Genomic DNA, 16,821 nt, shown 5'->3' with positions numbered 1-16,821 from the left:
CCTGCCGAAGTGTCAGCCACCATCTGCCTCGGCTAGGGGATGCATCTTTAAAGAGAGCCCCAAGTGTCACATGAAAAACGCCGGCAGGCCTATCAAGCAGGTCTTGACGCTGCAGCAGTATCTGACATTGTGATGCTAACAAGAGGCCCACTGTGAAGGAGGCAAGTCTGCATGGGAGAGACGAAAGAATGGTGCAAGCCTGGGTGTTAGCTACATCTGCTTGTCACAAGGTAGACCTCTTTGAGGTTCATCAGCTCTTTGGGACCAGCCCACAGGCAAACCTGTCAAGAACATAACACCTCCCCAAACTCAAGGCCTTTTGTCCCTGTCCTGGGAGCACATTCACAACTCATTGTCGCCTACTGAAATGTTAATTACTGGCGGCAGATTAAGATCAACAAAATGCAGTTTCAGCTTCCAGGCAATTCAGCAAGGCAAAAGTAACTTTCATCTTTCCAGAATATTTATTACAAATCCATCTTCACCAGTGAAGAGGGCTTGTAATAAATATCCCAAAAAGCCCCAAAATTACATTTGCAACTTTTTTCCTAGCCGCAGATAATGTTTATTAAACTTCATATTGTATCCCAGTGCTTCACTACGGTACAGCCAAGCCAGATACAATGAACATAACTTTTTTTGCTTTTGCACTGTAAGGACATGTTTAACATTAAACCTTTATATGTCTAACTTTTATATACCATGCAACCTGCCTAAGGCAATAAGGCATATTGGGGGTGGTGGGGTGCTTATGGCAAGTGCTTTGTGAGAAGTCTAAGGACTCCTTAAAAGTTGATACCCCAAACACCCAGCCTACTCCCTAACCCCCATATGATCCTATGAGCACTTCTCCCAAGGTACCTGGCATTTATCTACTGACGCAGCTACAGGTAGTCACAGTGGGATTTGAGAACCCTGTAGTGGAGACCCATTCACAATCCCCAAAAGTAATTACTAATGTTGCCCCACAGATGTCCAAACCCAAGCATATCAGCCCTCCCAGACAGCAAATAAGAGTGGGTGACTACCAGTTTTCAGGGCAACTAGAAGCGCAGCTCACACTGCATTTAGATACAGCCTCTCCCCAGGAGGATAAAGATGAAGAGCAAGGTCCATGAGATAGTGAAGACCAGTCACATGTTTCATCAGCAACATCTAATTGTCTGCACAGAAGAGACACAACAGGAAGGTTAGTTAGGGAGTGTATGTCTACCCCACAGGGAAGAGATGCAGATGATGATAGAATGATAGATGGAGTGACTATGTAGAAAGGGCTGTTATGGCACAGTGGACAGTATCCCGAGACAGAGACTGGACTGAAGATACCACCTTGGCAGAAGGAGAAAGGGAACCTAATAGTGTCACCAGAAGGTTTTCAAGAATGGCTATCAGAAGTGAGGGTCAGGGAGATGCAAGAGAAGGAAGGAGAGAAGGATACCGTGATAACCTTTCAGGACAGATTCAGGGAAGTTTTGGGAGGATGGCAAACAGAATTGAGCCTATACATAGGCTTGTAGATAACCAGAGTGAAATACTTCAACCCTCAAAGGCAAGGCAATTCACCTCATATTAGCTCTCAAGAAAGACCCCTTATCGATTTTGATCAAACAAAGCGTGCAAAAAGATTGCCTAATCACATTGAAACTAGAGAAGGAGAGCAGGATATGTTTTCTAGAGGTAGGAAACTTCGAGCAACGAAGCTTGAGCGCTTAAAGTTTCAGGGAACACATGGCTAGCCAGACCCCAGGATCCTGTGACGTTATGGGAGGATTGGCACTACATGATAAACCAGTGCAGCAGATCCATGTACAATCAATTCTGCGCAGCACAGATTTTACCCATAGTGAGATAGTCGCTGAGGGAGAAAATAGTTGGTACAGTGTTGTAACTTTTGTGGATAATTCGGGAGAATGGACTGAAATGTTAGCTCTACGGATTAGCCATGGCCACAAGAAGGGTCCTTTGATCCACATGATATGAGTAGTGTTGGGGACTGCATTCTTTATGGTGAGGGAGATCTAGACTGGGATTGCCCCTACATGCGTAAACATTTGTGCGTGTGGCAACATTATGCCAGACAGCACAATCACCAAAATTCTGCCATTCCTATACATTAGATGCTCCAGATACGCAAGCGTTCCGGGGCACCTCATTATGTTCTGTGGCCACAAATGGACAAGGAGAATCTCAAGAAATTGTTACCGCTGCTTACAGAGGGAGCAGAAAAACGGATTAGAGCTTTTGAAAAGCAAACTGCAGTCCTAACCTTGGCAGGTGGAGACAGAAAGAATCTGCTTAGCTCTCTCAAATGAGATGAAATAGACACTGTCTTTCAGAAAGCTGGAGTGAGAAATATTACTCTCATTGAGACTAGCTATGATGGATCGCCTTTTAACTTGTTTAGGACAGTAGTTTGGGATCAGCTGAGAAAAAAGTATCCTCACAGGCCAGACACTAGATCCCTCTTGGCTCAATCATGCAGCCAAATGAGGACCCTGCTCAGTTTCTTAGTAGAATGAAGGAAAATGGACCCAAATATTAGGTCAAGGTTGTTATTTTACAACATAGTAAAGTAAGGGTTACCCTCTGAAGTGCAGGATTATCTTGATACCAGTGGCATTAGAAGCCAAACCCTGCACAGATATAAAGGCACACATAATCCCTTTCTGTAAGAAAAAGCAGGATAAAGAGAAACAAGCAGGATATGAAACAGAAAGTAGCATCAAAGTTAGTGCAGCAAAAATTGGAAAAGAAAGGAGCAGTGGAAGGAGCTGTAGTAGCAGCCACCACTCAGATGACTGCAATGTCTATGGGAATGGTCCCAGGGACCACCCAACAAGATTAACCACAGCAATATGATAGTGTAATGGCACAGGGAAGTAGTAGACGAAGACGAGGAGGAATAGGAAGAGGTAGGGTAGGTCCCCAAACGAAGGATCAAGAATGTCATTATTGTCTGCGATATGGACATTTTCATCAGAGACTGCACAACTAATAATAATAATAATAATAATAGGGACATTTATAAAGCGCTGAGTTATGCGCACCGGCGTGTCCACGCGCTGAAAAGTGGGAGAGGCGGCAAACAGGAAAAACAGCTGCCGAGCAGGCAATTATCTAACATAGAGGTGGGTTTTTCATTTCGCTCGAAACCTCGCTTCTTCAGGTTCCAGGCGCAAGTCCACTGGGAGTTTATTCCAGTAGTTTGCCGCTAAGTACCTAAAGGATCTCCCTCCCATGCGAGCTTTCTTCACCCTGGGGATCCTCAGCAGACCCCCACCAGCGGACCTGAGCGCTCGAGCAGGTTCGTAGACTATGATCAGTTTCCTCAATGGTCGAGGTGCCCTGCCATTCAGGATCCGGTGACAGGTGCAGAGGGCTTTATATTCGACTCTGCTCCTCACAGGGAGCCAGTGTAACTTCTGCAGGGCCACCTTCGAAGGCGCCCTTTTGGGCAGCCTAAGGATCAAACGTGCTGCCGCATTTTGCAGCACTTGAAGGCGGGCCATGCTTTTCTCCGGTACCCCCAGGTACAGCAAGTTTGCATAATCCAATCTTGCGGTCACCAAAGCATGTACCAGGGTTTGACGAGCTTCCATCGGCAATAGGTCCAAGACTTTCCTCAGTCTTTTCAGTACCCCAAAGCACACTCCAACCACCCGGTTGATCTGGGGCCCGAAAGTAAGACTCACATCAAACCATACCCCTAGGTTTTTTGCCTCCTGGCAGGGGTTGGGAGTTGGTCCTAAACAGGATGGCCACCAGGCTGACGACCAAGCAGACTGGGCTCTCCCTACCACCAACACCTCTGTCTTGCTGCCATTAAGTTTCAAACAGTTGATGGCCATCCAATCGGCAAGTTCTTTCATGCACGACCGGAAGCCATCTGCAGCATGCGACAGGGAGATGACCAGTTGCGTATCATCGGCGTAAGATACCATTTGGAGGCCATGGCTCTCCACAATGGAGGCTACAGGCGCTACATACAAATTAAAAAGGGTCGGCTCAGGGACGAGCCCTGAGGCACGCCTTGGCCCAAAAGTACCCCCTTAGAATAGCAGTCGCCTTGCCTCACTTGAAAGCTTCTCCCCGTTAGGAAGGCCTGGATCCACCTCAGCGCAGTATTAGCGATGCCCCCTCTGACACTGTAGCAAGGTGGTATGTGCTACGTGTCGAATGCTGCGCTGAGGTCCAACAGGATCAGGGCCATAGTTTGCCCTTCGTCTACGCCCTGTCTCAGATGTTCTGTTGCCATAAGAAGGGCGGACTCAGTAGAGTGGCACGGTCTAAAGCCAAACTGCGTAACGTGGAGCAATCCCGCCTCCTCCACATGTTTCATGATTTGGGTGTTTACCACCTTCTCCGCCACTTTGGACAAAAAAGGCAGGAGTGAGATGGGCCTCAGATTTTCTAACACCTCAAAGCCAATGTGGGATTTCTTTCGGAGAGGGAGCACCACTGCCTGTTTCCACCCCTTAGGCAACATGCCCGACTTGAAGGAGGTATCCAGGACATGCCTTATGTAGGGCTCCAGTACTTCCAGGCTGTCCCCCAAACGTTTAGGGGCACCGGGTCCAAAGGGGAGCCCGATTTTACAGAGAGGCATACCCTGACTAGCTCTTCAGGAGGGGGGCGCTGAAGTTTGTGAGGAGCCCCGCAGTCTCCGTGCTCTCCGATGTTACCTCAAACTCAGCCCCTGTAGGGGGAGGGTTAGGAAAGGTCGAGTAAATTTTCTCGACTTTAGTGGAGAAGTATTCGGCGATGCGATCGCATGTTTCCGTCGAACAACTCTCCGGGTCTGCAGATGAGTCTATAGATGTCAAAGACTTATAGATGCCGAAGAGTTCTTTGGCCGAATTTTTTGCCCCTAAAATTTGTCCTGCATAAAAGGCTGCCTTCGAATTTTTAATCAGCCTGTGATGAAGCCGCCTTTTTTCTAAAAACAGTTCCCTGGCCTGAGTATCATATGTCACCCTCCAAGCTCTTTCGGCTCGCTTACATTCCGCCTTTGTTCGCCGCAGCTCTTCACTGAACCATGGGGCTGATCTTTCCTTGCGGCCGCATGCGGATGTACGGCAGAGTGGAGCGGTCTGGTCAAGCGCTTCTGTAATGCGCCTATTCAGGTTAGAAACCGCCGTTTCTATATCCTCACCTCCAGGCTGGCCGTCCCTAATCAGAGCTTGATTAAAATCCTCCAAGGAGAATTTTGCCCACTTCCTCCTTAAATAGTTCAGGGGTGCCTGACTGAATTTAGTGGTTTTAGGGCTGTTTATAGAGAAAACCACCAAAAAGTGGTCTGTCCAGGGGATCGGTTCAATTGTGGAAACCTCGACCCCTCCCCAGTTAGCGAAAACCGGGTCCAAAAGACGCCCTTGCCGGTGCGTGGGGCTTGAGAGCTTAAGTTCAAGCTGCAGGGCTTGAATATCCCGGCAAAATTCCTCCACTCCTTTATCCTCTGGGCAATTCAAATGCAGATTCAGATCGCCCAGTAGGAGGAATGTGTCCCTGCGCAGCGTTGCCTCTGTTAAACTTTCTAACAGACTCTCCCTGAACTTGGTACAAGGCCCTGGGGGTCTATAAACAAGAAAACCTTTGATCGTCATACCCCCGTTGACTTGTATAGTGAATGCTCCCGCCTCACTCTCCGCGACTAACGTGAACTCCAACAAACATCCCAGAGTTTTCCTAAAAATAATCGCAATCCCCCTCCCTTCCCCACTGGCCTGTCCTGCCTAACCATGGAGTAACTTTCAGGCATAGCCTCGATGATATCAGAGTCAGAAAACTGGTCTAACCATGTTTCCGTGAGGATTGGAACAATAGGTCAAACTTTCTCTCTATAAGCAGCTCGAATATGTCGAGTCTATGTTTACGCAGTGACCTCACGTTAAGGAGACCACAATTAAGCGCTGCTTGCTCCCCAGCATCTCGCAACAAGGTGGTAAAACGGAAACCGCAGTGAGCACATTCCGCATCCTCACTAGACATGCCGTGCCTGTATGAATGTATGGTATCTGGACATAGTCTGAGGAGCTGCTCCCTGTCCCAGTAGATCTTACCATCCGGAACAGGGGTTCTCGCCCTAGCCCGCAGTCGGCCGCGGACGGGCGCAGACAGGCTCGACTTTGGCGACACTTCGGCGCGCCTTCGCCGCACCCACTGCGCTCATCCGCTGCGCTGCCGAGAATACATCCGCCTTATATGCCCTAGAGCGAGTGCCTCAGGAGCACTAGACCGCTAACCGGTCCCCCCCGCTCACCGGAAGTAGCAGTCTCGACCTTCCTCGCCCTCCGCGCAACGGTGCTAGTCACCGCGTCGGACCAGGGCGGGAAGGAGGGAAGAGAACAGCCCCGGCGTCTGCTCCAGCAGGTAAGCCAGCTATTAACGTAGCCCAGTAAATTTTTAAAAGTAAATGTCAGACGAGAAATAAAAGCGCTTTAAACGCAATTAAAAATGCCTCAGCGCCGAGCACAGTGGCTGTAGACTCTACCACTGCCTACTCACCACCACGCGAGCCGGCTCCTCCAGTGCCTTATATGCCCCAGAGCGAGTGCCTCAGGAGCACTAGACCGCTAACCGGTCCCCCCCGCTCACCGGAAGTAGCAGTCTCGACCTTCCTCGCCCTCCGCACAACGGTGCTAGTCACCGCGTCGGACCAGGGCGGGAAGGAGGGAAGAGAACAGCCCCGGCGTCCGCTCCAGCAGGTAAGCCAGCAATTAACGTAGCCCAGTAAATTTTAAAAAGTAAATGTCAGACGAGAAATAAAAGCGCTTTAAACGCAATTAAAAATGCCTCAGCACCGAGCACAGTGGCTGTAGACTCTGCCACTGCCTACTCACTACCACCACCAACTAAGAGATGGGATGAGCAAAATGGAAGGATAGGAGTTTATAATCAGACATGAAATACAGGAGTACAGTCACAGTCAAACCCTCAAATCAGATATGTGCCTCAGGTGAGACTCCAAAATGTGGAACAACCAGTAATGCCTCAAACACATGTGATGAAACAGCACAATTACCAAACACCACAATGGCGACTCCACATCAAAGTGGACCGGAGGGAGGTGTAATTATGAGGGGAGGAAATACTTTCCAGATTAATTCTGTGGCAGTATATACACAATGAGGGTGCCTGCACAGTATTTCTATGCGTCCAGTATTGTCAGTGACGCTCAAGGCCAGATGAGAAACCCACTGTGATGGTAGCCTCAATAATAAGACGTATGCATTTCTCATAGATACAGGAGCAAATCATTGTTGTTTTATGGAAGGAGACCTTCCAATTTCTAATAGATCAATGGACACGCAAGGATTCTTTGGGGAAGTTAGGAGGGCTCCATTTATGAAACCAGTGGAGATGGAAATAGGAGGGAGGTACATTGATGGTGGTTTACAATTTTCTCCAGCTGCCACAACCAATTTATTAGGAAGAGATTGTATGGCCAAGTTAAATATGACCATTCATTGTGAGTCTGATGGTACTATGATTTGTTCAACCCATGGAGTTTCGTCTTCCAGGATTATGGCGGTAACAGTAGATTCCTCTACTGGAGAGCAGATCAGAGCGGGACCTGCTGATATGGAGGCCTTTACCAAAGCAGTTTATACACTCATAGCAGAGACACCAGATTTACTGGGAAAGGAGGTTCAGTTACCAAAATAATTACATTTTCCAGTGACAAGGGCAAGATTCTGGGATGGCTTATGCAGAGTTAATATTGCAAATAGAGACTTTAAAAGGAACACCAACTAATGGTGATCTGACAGCCTGTGACAATAACCATGTCTTCTGAGCGTGTGTTATATTCGTTGAGCCAGGTAAAATGGTTAGAGGGGGGGGGGCGTGGCTTGGACGCCGATCGGGATGGCGGCGTGAGCTTGCAGCTCCGCGCAGGGTCCCGCTATTTCTCCTGAAAACTACTCCCGGGGAGACCCCTGATCGGCGCAACTGGCCTGCGAGGTGTTGCGGAACCACTGGAGAGCGGCTGAGAGCTCTTGGGGGACCGCTAGTGCCACCGAGATCTTGAGAGACGAAGCCCGAGGTGTTTTCCGGAGTGCGAAGAAAATGGCGGCGGAGAGGGTCGATGGTCTCTGAAATGAAACCGAGGAGGACTGGCGTCGGCCTGCGGGGTGGCCCGCCTTCTGCGAGATTGGAGTTACGGGGGCGCGCTGGCACGGACCTGTGGGGCAAAGCTGGGGGCTTGGAGGTCAGCATTGGACTGGTGTACAAGTTGAACGCACTCGTTTATACCTCCCCCCTTCCCCCTCCCCCCGGCCCTGGCGACAGTGGAGCGGGCGGCCCTGGCACTCCTGGTTCTTTGAGTTGTCGGCACAGTAGAGGTACTCCATCACAATAACTGTGGGTGCGCACGTCCCCCGGCAGGGGATACCGGGCCTTGGAGAAGATCGGGTGTGTCCGTGTGACGACCACAGAGGCACCTAAGATGGCGGCTGCGGGAGGGGCAGCCATCACGGAGCAGGGCCGGGAGGACTCAACCGCACTATCCCAGGTCGGTGAGGCCCGAGCCTCCCCGCTGATGATGGAACAGGAGCAGAGGCTGAACCAGCGCCTAGATACTATCTTGGAGGCCATCACCTCGACTAAGGAGGCATTGCAGCAGGACATTGCGCAGGTCACCACGGGGCTGGGTCTCCTGAGGGCGGATCATGCCAAGCTGGCGGACAAAGTAAAGGACCATGAACAGCTGCTTCTAGACCTGAAACCGGCGGTGGTGACCGCGGAACATAAGATTACGGACATCCTCAACCGCTTGGACACGCTGGAGAGACGTGCGGAGGATGCCGAAAGCCGTAATCGACGGAACAACGTGCGGGTCGTAGGCCTGCCGGAGAGAATTGAAGGGGATGATGCGGTGGCCTACATGGAGAACTGGTTCCGGACGGTGGTGGCGCCGGAGGGCCTCTCATCCTTCTTCACGTTGGAACGGGCACACAGGGTGCCGGCTCGCCCACCGGCGCTCGGCCGCCCCCCTAGACCGATGGTGGTGAAGCTCCTCCATTATAAAGATCGGGACCTGTTAATTCAGAAAGCTCGAGCATTGGGCCCATTTGAGGTGGAAAATAGCCGAGTCACGATTTTCCCGGATTATACGCAGGCGGTCCAGAAGAACAGGGCATCCTTCCTGGCGGTGAAAAAGGAGCTGAGGGAGGAGGGCATCCAGTATTCATTGCTCTTCCCGGCTAAGCTGCGAGTAATCCTGGATGGGAACACTCAATTTTTCCAGACTCCTGATGAAGCGTAGTCCTGGTTAGAATTGTATCGTGCCGGCACGGACAGGACTGGCAAAAGTCAGCGAGAGAGGCCTAAACTGCTTCAGGTCCGGAAATCCCAACGGATCCACTCCCGCAACAAGCGTCAAAGAGCAAAACGGGAGGCTCAAATGGCTGCGGACAAAAGAGGAGCGCTGGCAGCGACGGCGAGCATCACACGGTCGCAACAGGAGAGTGACCTGCTTGTATCGGGCTCTGGTGAGGACGGCGGAAGGACCAGAGAGGAATCATCGGAGGCGGAGAGCTCGAAGGGCCCGGCGGTCACCCCACAGACATCCGACGGGATCTTTAATGGCTGACTCATATATGGGACTTGTGACACTGTACTTCTCGCAGGGAAATATTCAGTTGGTATTAGAAGGGCTGCCAGGTAGGGTGTGGCATCAGCACTGCGGGATGGAAGGCGCGGGCTCCGCCTGCCCGTGGTCGGCGATAACTCACCCCCTCGGGGCCCTTAAGGCCTTCTGTGGTGGCGACCACAGATTAGTCGGATGTGTGTTTTGTTTAAGGTTTGGATCAGGGCTGAAACTGGGTTTGTAGGCTCTGTCCTGGGGAGTGGGGTTTGGGGAGTTTTTTCTATGATTCTTTTGGGGGGGGGGGGCGGCAACTGCTACGATGTGGGTAATGAATGGCTGCACCTGAACTGGATCGTTATGCTTTGGCATGGGGACGTTACCTAACTTGAAATGCCTAACATGGAATGTCCGAGAACTGCGAACTATGGTCAAACGCCACAAAGTGCATGCTTATTTGGTGAGGCGGGGGGTCCAGATTGCAATGTTGCAGGAGACTCATTTAACTAAACAGGAATGCACTGCGCTACAGAAGAGATGGCGAGGTCAGGTCTTTGGAACCACTTATTCCGCGTTCTCTAGAGGGGTCCTGATATGGGTCCGAGCAGGTGTACCGTTCCAGATGTTGAATCAGCTGGTGGATCCTGAGGGTAGATATGTGGCGGTGGAGGGAAGGTTGTATGGCCGGGATGTGGTTTTGTGCTGTGTATATGCTCCGAATGTTGACCAGGCTCGCTTCTATGATGGCTTATCGTGCTCACTGGCCTCTTTCTTGGCGGGTCCTCTGCTTCTGGGAGGGGACTTTAACTCGATCACTGATGTGGCATTGGATAGGTCTCACCTACCACTGGTTGATTCCCCAGTACGTAGACTAGCTGCACACAGGAAGGATTGGCAGGAAAGATGGGGACTTCTGGATGTGTGGTGGGAGCAACACCAGGGTAGTAGGGATTATTCCTTTTTCTCGGCCTTCCATGCTCTACACGTCAGGATCGATTCGGTCCTGTGCAGTGGGTCCCTAGCTACATTGGTCACTCATACGGAGTACCTGACCAGGACCATCTCGGATCATAATCCTTTGTTGGTGCACGTACAATGGCAGCGTGCGAGATCCGCGATTCCAACATGGCGGCTTCGGCCCGACACCTTGGAGGACTCGGTGTTTAGTGACGCGGTCCAACGGGGCATAGACCAATACTTTGATGAGAATGAGGGGACAGCTAATAGTAGGTCCACTGAATGGGACGCGATGAAAGTGGTGGTGAGAGGAGTGTGCATGGGTAGGTTTTCGAATGCCCGAACGTCGGTGTTGAATGCGCTTGCTAGGGCGGAAGAGAAGTTGAGGAATCTGGAACAGCGTAGACCGGACCGACCGGACTTACAATTATTGCAAGCCCGGTTATTGGAAGCCAAGGAGGTGGTGGCTACCGAAACGGAACGGCTGCAGAGTTATGATTATAGACAATATGCCATCAAAGCACATGCTGAAAGGGATAAGGTAGGCACGTTACTGGCCAGGCTCGCTAATCCTGAACTCAGAGGCTGCCCAATCTTGAGCATAAAAAATGCATTGGGGGAGATGGTTTATTCACAAACAGCGGTTATGGAATGTTTTCGGACCTATTATGCTGAGTTGCATGCGAGTCAACTGGGGGTGGAGGCCTGGGAGATCAGTGATTACTTGGAATCGATGCAGCTTCCGGTGCTGGATGACGATGATGCGAAGGACTTAGGGGGACCTATCACGCTCGCCGAGATCAGGGCGGCCATTAAACATATGGCGAGGAACAAAACGCCCGGGGTAGATGGCCTGCCGATTGAATTCTATCAGAAGTACGTAGATAGTTTGGCGCCTAGATTACTGGTGGTGTACGGGGAGGCTCACAGGCTGGGGAGTCTGCCCAGATCAATGAGGGAGGCGTTGATAGTGCCATTGTTGAAACCCGGTAGAGGCGTCTGATGTAAGGTCATATAGGCCGTTGTCCATGTTGACAGTGGACTACAAGATATTGAGCCGTATTTTAGCCACCAGGTTGGCCCCGCATATGACCAGGCTGGTGCACAGGGACTAAGCGGGGTTTATCCCTACGAGGAACACGGCGCTTAATATTCGTCGTCTAATTGGGATATTGGACGGCGCGACGGAAGCGGACGGTGACCCGGCGGTGTTATCTGTGGATATTGAGAAAGCCTTTGATAGTCTGGAGTGGGTCTACTTAGAAGAAGTCCTGGTGAAGTTTGGCATTGGCGAGGGGTTTCGTAGATGTACGAAGGTGTTTTATTCTTCGGCTACAGCGCGGGTACGCCTGGGCACTCTGGTATCCGCGGATTATCCAGTTTGTAGAGGGACGAGACAGGGGTGTTCGCTCTCCCCATTGCTGTTTGCACTGGCGATGGAACCGTTAGGAGCGCGCACCAGGTCAGGAGTCATGTACGCGGGGATCGAAAGAGGCGGGCAGTCGCACTATATATCTTTGTATGCGGACAATTTGCTGCTGTATATGGCGGACGCGGAGCGGGCTCTGGAGGGGGCGATGGATATGTTGTCCGAGTTTGGTCGGTTGTCGGGCCTCAAGGTTAACTGGACGAAGACTTGCATCTTTCCGCTCAGGGCAGACACGCCGTGTCCTTCTCGTGATGTAGGGGTGGTCTGGGAGCCATCTTGCTTCACTTATTTAGGAGTCCGAATCTACCACGAGGTCGCGAACTTATTGGAGGGTAGCATTGGGCGATGTATAAGAGCACTGAGAGGCTGTATGTACTTTTGGGCCTCCCTCCCTTTGTCAGTGTTGGGAAGAGTGGCTCTACTGAAGATGGTGGCGCTCCCGCGGCTACTTTATTACTTTCGCACGCTGCCCATTTGGATCCCTCAGAGGATCTTTAAGGACCTGCGGACGATGATAATCGATTTCCTTTGGGGGCACGGTTGCCGTAGGGTGGCATTGAACACCTTGCTTTGACCCAAGCTTGAGGGGGGGATGGCGGTCCCCGACTTTGAGTTGTACTACTTAGCCGCGCAGCTTCAGGTTCTCACGCAGCACGTGGCTAGGGTATTTAGAGGACCAGAACACGAACGACAGCACGGTATACAACGTCATGTCCTGGCTTATATTATCATGCAGCAGAGACTGAAGTTGCGAGGCCTCACCATGGAGGAGAAGACGCTCAGGTTGTGTTGGCAAAGGAGTTTGAAGAGAGCGAAGGCGTCCCGACCGTATGCGCCGGAGATACCGTTGGGAATGTTGACTGCGCTGCCGCATGGGGGCGATTGGTCTCCGCTACTGGAGTGGGAGGAGCTGGGACTACAGGTAGTGGGGGATCTGTATCTTGATGGGACGCTGGTCCCCTTCCAGACGCTGAAGGAACAGTTTGGGCTGCCGGAGGGGAGCTTCCTCTTGCATGCGGCTGTGGTAGCGGCAATGCAGAAGCACTGGAGAGGGGGGCTCATTGAACCGGAAACGACTATGGCTTGCCAGTATGTCGTGATGGCCGCAGGTACCTTTAAAGCGATGCCCTGCTTGCATAATAGGATGTTGCATAAGGGGTTGGATCCGCTCCTAGGCCTGAAATCGAAGTGGGAACTTAGCATAGGTAGGCCCATTCCGGACACGGTGTGGGGTCATATCCTTAAGCGTACGTGGAAGGGTACTAGGAACGCACGCTTTCAGCAGGTACATTTTTACGTGTTGCACAGGGCTTACCTGACCCCGGAGAAGATTAAACGGTATTTCCAGGTGCAGGAGGCGAGATGTCCGAGGTGCCTGGCACTGGAGGCTGATCTAGATCATTTGGTATGGGGCTGTCCGAAGCTGGAGATTTACTGGGAGGAGGTTGGGGAACTCCTAAATGCAGTGACCGATCGGGAGGTGGATTTTGACATGGCGGCGTATTTGTTGCTCTGGTTCCCACACACGAAGAATACTAAAGTGACGAGTAAATTCATTGATCTGGGGCTGATACTGGCGCAGAGGGAAATCACTTGGCATTGGAAGTCCAGGGAGGGACCGTCCGTAAGGAGATGGGTGAATGAACTGCTGAGGTGGTCTGAATGTGAGAGTGTGCTCCGTATGAGACAGACAGTCAAGCTTGACCATGAAAAGAGCCTAGAAATGGCGAGAGCGTGGGAGATGATAGTCCAGGCGTTGCGTGATTCCATGGTGGAGGACGAAGACTGAATTGCTTGTGTATGCGGGCTCCATGAGGCTTATGAGTATAGAGGAATCAATTGATCTGTAGCGAGACCCATAGTAGCGTTAGGAACATGGCCCACATCGATAGCGGTTGCTGGGGGGGAGGGGGGTGGGGGTTGTTTTGGGATTGTTGGAGGGGGGGGGTTAGGCACCGGGACCCTGGTCGGGAGGCAGTAGTGATCCCCAGGGTTGGAACTGTCCTAGCGTGACGGGAGAGCTTGGATAGGCGGTGGGGTAGAGACAGGGACACATGGAACTGATATGATAGGGGCCCACCACCGAATGGACTGGGGGTTAGGATTGTGAATATCGCCTATGTGACTGGACTGTTAGGGTATGCTAGACGGTGTTGGGGGAGGGTTAGGTGTTTAGGGGGTAAAATGCAGATACACAAAGCGGTTATTGACCAATTGTCCCTCTGGGATGCTCACTGTGATGCTCTTGCTGGAAGTTTGGATTACTACGCCGCCCGGCCTCCGGGATACGGGCTGAATGGCTGTGTACGATCTATGGTTTACTTGATCCATGCGGGGGGACACCATGAGTGTGCTGGTTGATTTATTATATGCAATGGTTTCTAATTCTGAAATAAAAACAAATTAAAAAAAAAATGGTTAGAGAGATATTGGATGACCAACTGCTTGAGGATGAGGATTCTAAAAAGAAAACAGTTGTTGTCTTTCAGGATAACATGCACTTGAGGACAGTATTAGAAGTAAGGACGCCTACACCAGACACCTGATGGACTAGGGGTGCCCATGATGCAGGCCTTGTCCAGAGGTGGCCGGTAAGTTTTGGAGGTAGGGGGGGCAGATGGGACACATATACGCACACATACACAACAATCACAGCCATGCATTCACATGTGCGAGCGCACACACACAAACACATCCATTTACAACACTCTTTACCAAACATTCATACATACACGCACCAAACATTAATTTAAAAGAAAACACACACTTAACTGCAGCCAGCTCTGCCTCGGAGGTTCCAGGAGGCTTCAGACAGCTGCCTAAGGTCAGCCAATGAGGGAAGGCAGCAGTCCCAACGTCATCATAGAGTGGGATGGGAGACACTACCCCTCGTCACTGAGGGAAGAGCCTGAGCTAAGAACGTCATGCCCACAGGAGCTGTGGCTTACTCAGCTCAGCAAAGTTCAGCTAGGGCAGCCAGGAGCCTGTGCATTTAGCAGATGTCTGTCTCCTGGCTGCCTGACCTGAAAATCATCAGTAGAGGGATGGGAGCACACTGCTTCACCTCCCAGCACAGTTCACCCCTTAGCAGTGTGGTAATTGCAGTTCATTTTAAATGCTTACTTGAGTTTTTGCTGAAGTGTTTCACCAATGTTTGTGCAGGTTAGTGCTGGCAATCTCTAGACACGTGTTTCTGGATATTATCCTTCATCAGTCGAGATAAAAAACAAAAATTTACCTGGGGTTGCTGAGCAAGCTGCCACAATCCTATCAGGTCTCAGTACCTCTCACAGGCGCACAGGTGCATCTCCAAAAGCTCAATGGCTCATGGGAGCCTTTTCAAACAGAAGGCGGATGGGAGCACACTGCTTCACCTCCCAGTATCAAGCGAAACAGGAAATGTGGACAAAATGATATCATGCAAGCAAACAAACAAATGTAAGAGAATTTTGGAAAATCATAAACACATTAGTAAGACCGAACAAATTGGTAGTTTCATCAACTTTAACTGAGCAAGAATGGGTTACATTTCAAGGAAAACATCTAAATCGTAATGAAGCAACATCAAACATCACGAAAATACAACTAACTATTATGCCTAGTGATAAGATGCAAGAACAATTTGAAATACGAAAAGATCAACTAGTAAAACTAATAAATAAGCAGAAAAATGGGGCACCAGTTCCCAACGGGATACCGTTTGCCCTTTATAAGGAAAACCCAGACCTATGGCCGAGCTACTTGGTAAAAGTATTTAAAGAAGTCATAGAGTCAGGTAATATCCCTGAGTCTTGGCGAGGATCCTTAATCTCCCTAATATATAAGAAAGGAAATTGGCGGCTTGCAGAAAACTATAGACTTATCACCCTCCAAGATACAGATACCAAGTTGTTTGCTGGAGTACTATTAATTAAACTAAATGAATGGGTAATAGAAAACAAGATCTTGCCATTGAATCAAACTGGTTTTATTAAGGGGCTTGGACAATGACAAACATTATGGCGTTATCATTAATAATTGAAAAGTCACTCAGAGTTAAACAGCCCTTGTATCTATGTTTTGTAGATATCAAATCTGCTTTTGACTGTGTTCAAAGAAATGTATTGTGGAAAAAACTCTTGGAAAAAGATATTCCAATTGAACTATTAAGATTGATTAAATTGTTATACAGTCAAACCTGGGTAAAAGTAAGGATGGGGGACGGCCAATCATTAACAAAAGAGATTCCAGCACTAGAAGGGCTAAAACAGGGATGTGTGTTGGCTCCACTCCTTTTTAATCTATTCCTGGGAGATCTATCAGGAAATCTGGATGAGCTGAATGCACATCCTCTGAAATTAGGGGGCAAACTGATATCCAACCTAATGTATGCAGATGACGCCATCCTTTTAAGTTATACTAAAATTGGTCTTCAACGTTTAATTAACCGAACAATCCTGTATGCTAATAAAAATGGAATGGAAATAAATGAAACCAAAACAAAAATCATGGTGGTCACTAGGAACATAAAGCTGAGACAAAAAAATAAATGGTATATTGAAAACACCCAACTGGAACAAGTAGAAGTGTACAGGTATTTGGGTGTACTATTTGACCGGAAGGGAAATTACCATTGACAAAAACTGGACATACAAAGAAAAGCCAACTCGCTAACTGCTGCATTCAAGATAGCACAGAAATCACTTGGAAATCTAACCTATCGGCCGCTTTTGAAAATTATAGGGGCTAAATTGCTCCCAACCATAACATACGGTAGTGAGGCATTAATGGGGATGGATGCGGAAATAATAAACAAGGTACTTTCCAAAACATAGAAATCTCTCTTTTATCTTCCAAACTAGCGACCCGT

Source organism: Lissotriton vulgaris, chromosome 11 (genome assembly GCF_964263255.1).
Source record: "Lissotriton vulgaris chromosome 11, aLisVul1.2, whole genome shotgun sequence".
Classification (NCBI taxonomy): domain Eukaryota; kingdom Metazoa; phylum Chordata; class Amphibia; order Caudata; family Salamandridae; genus Lissotriton; species Lissotriton vulgaris.
Note: the sequence above shows the minus strand (reverse complement) of the source record.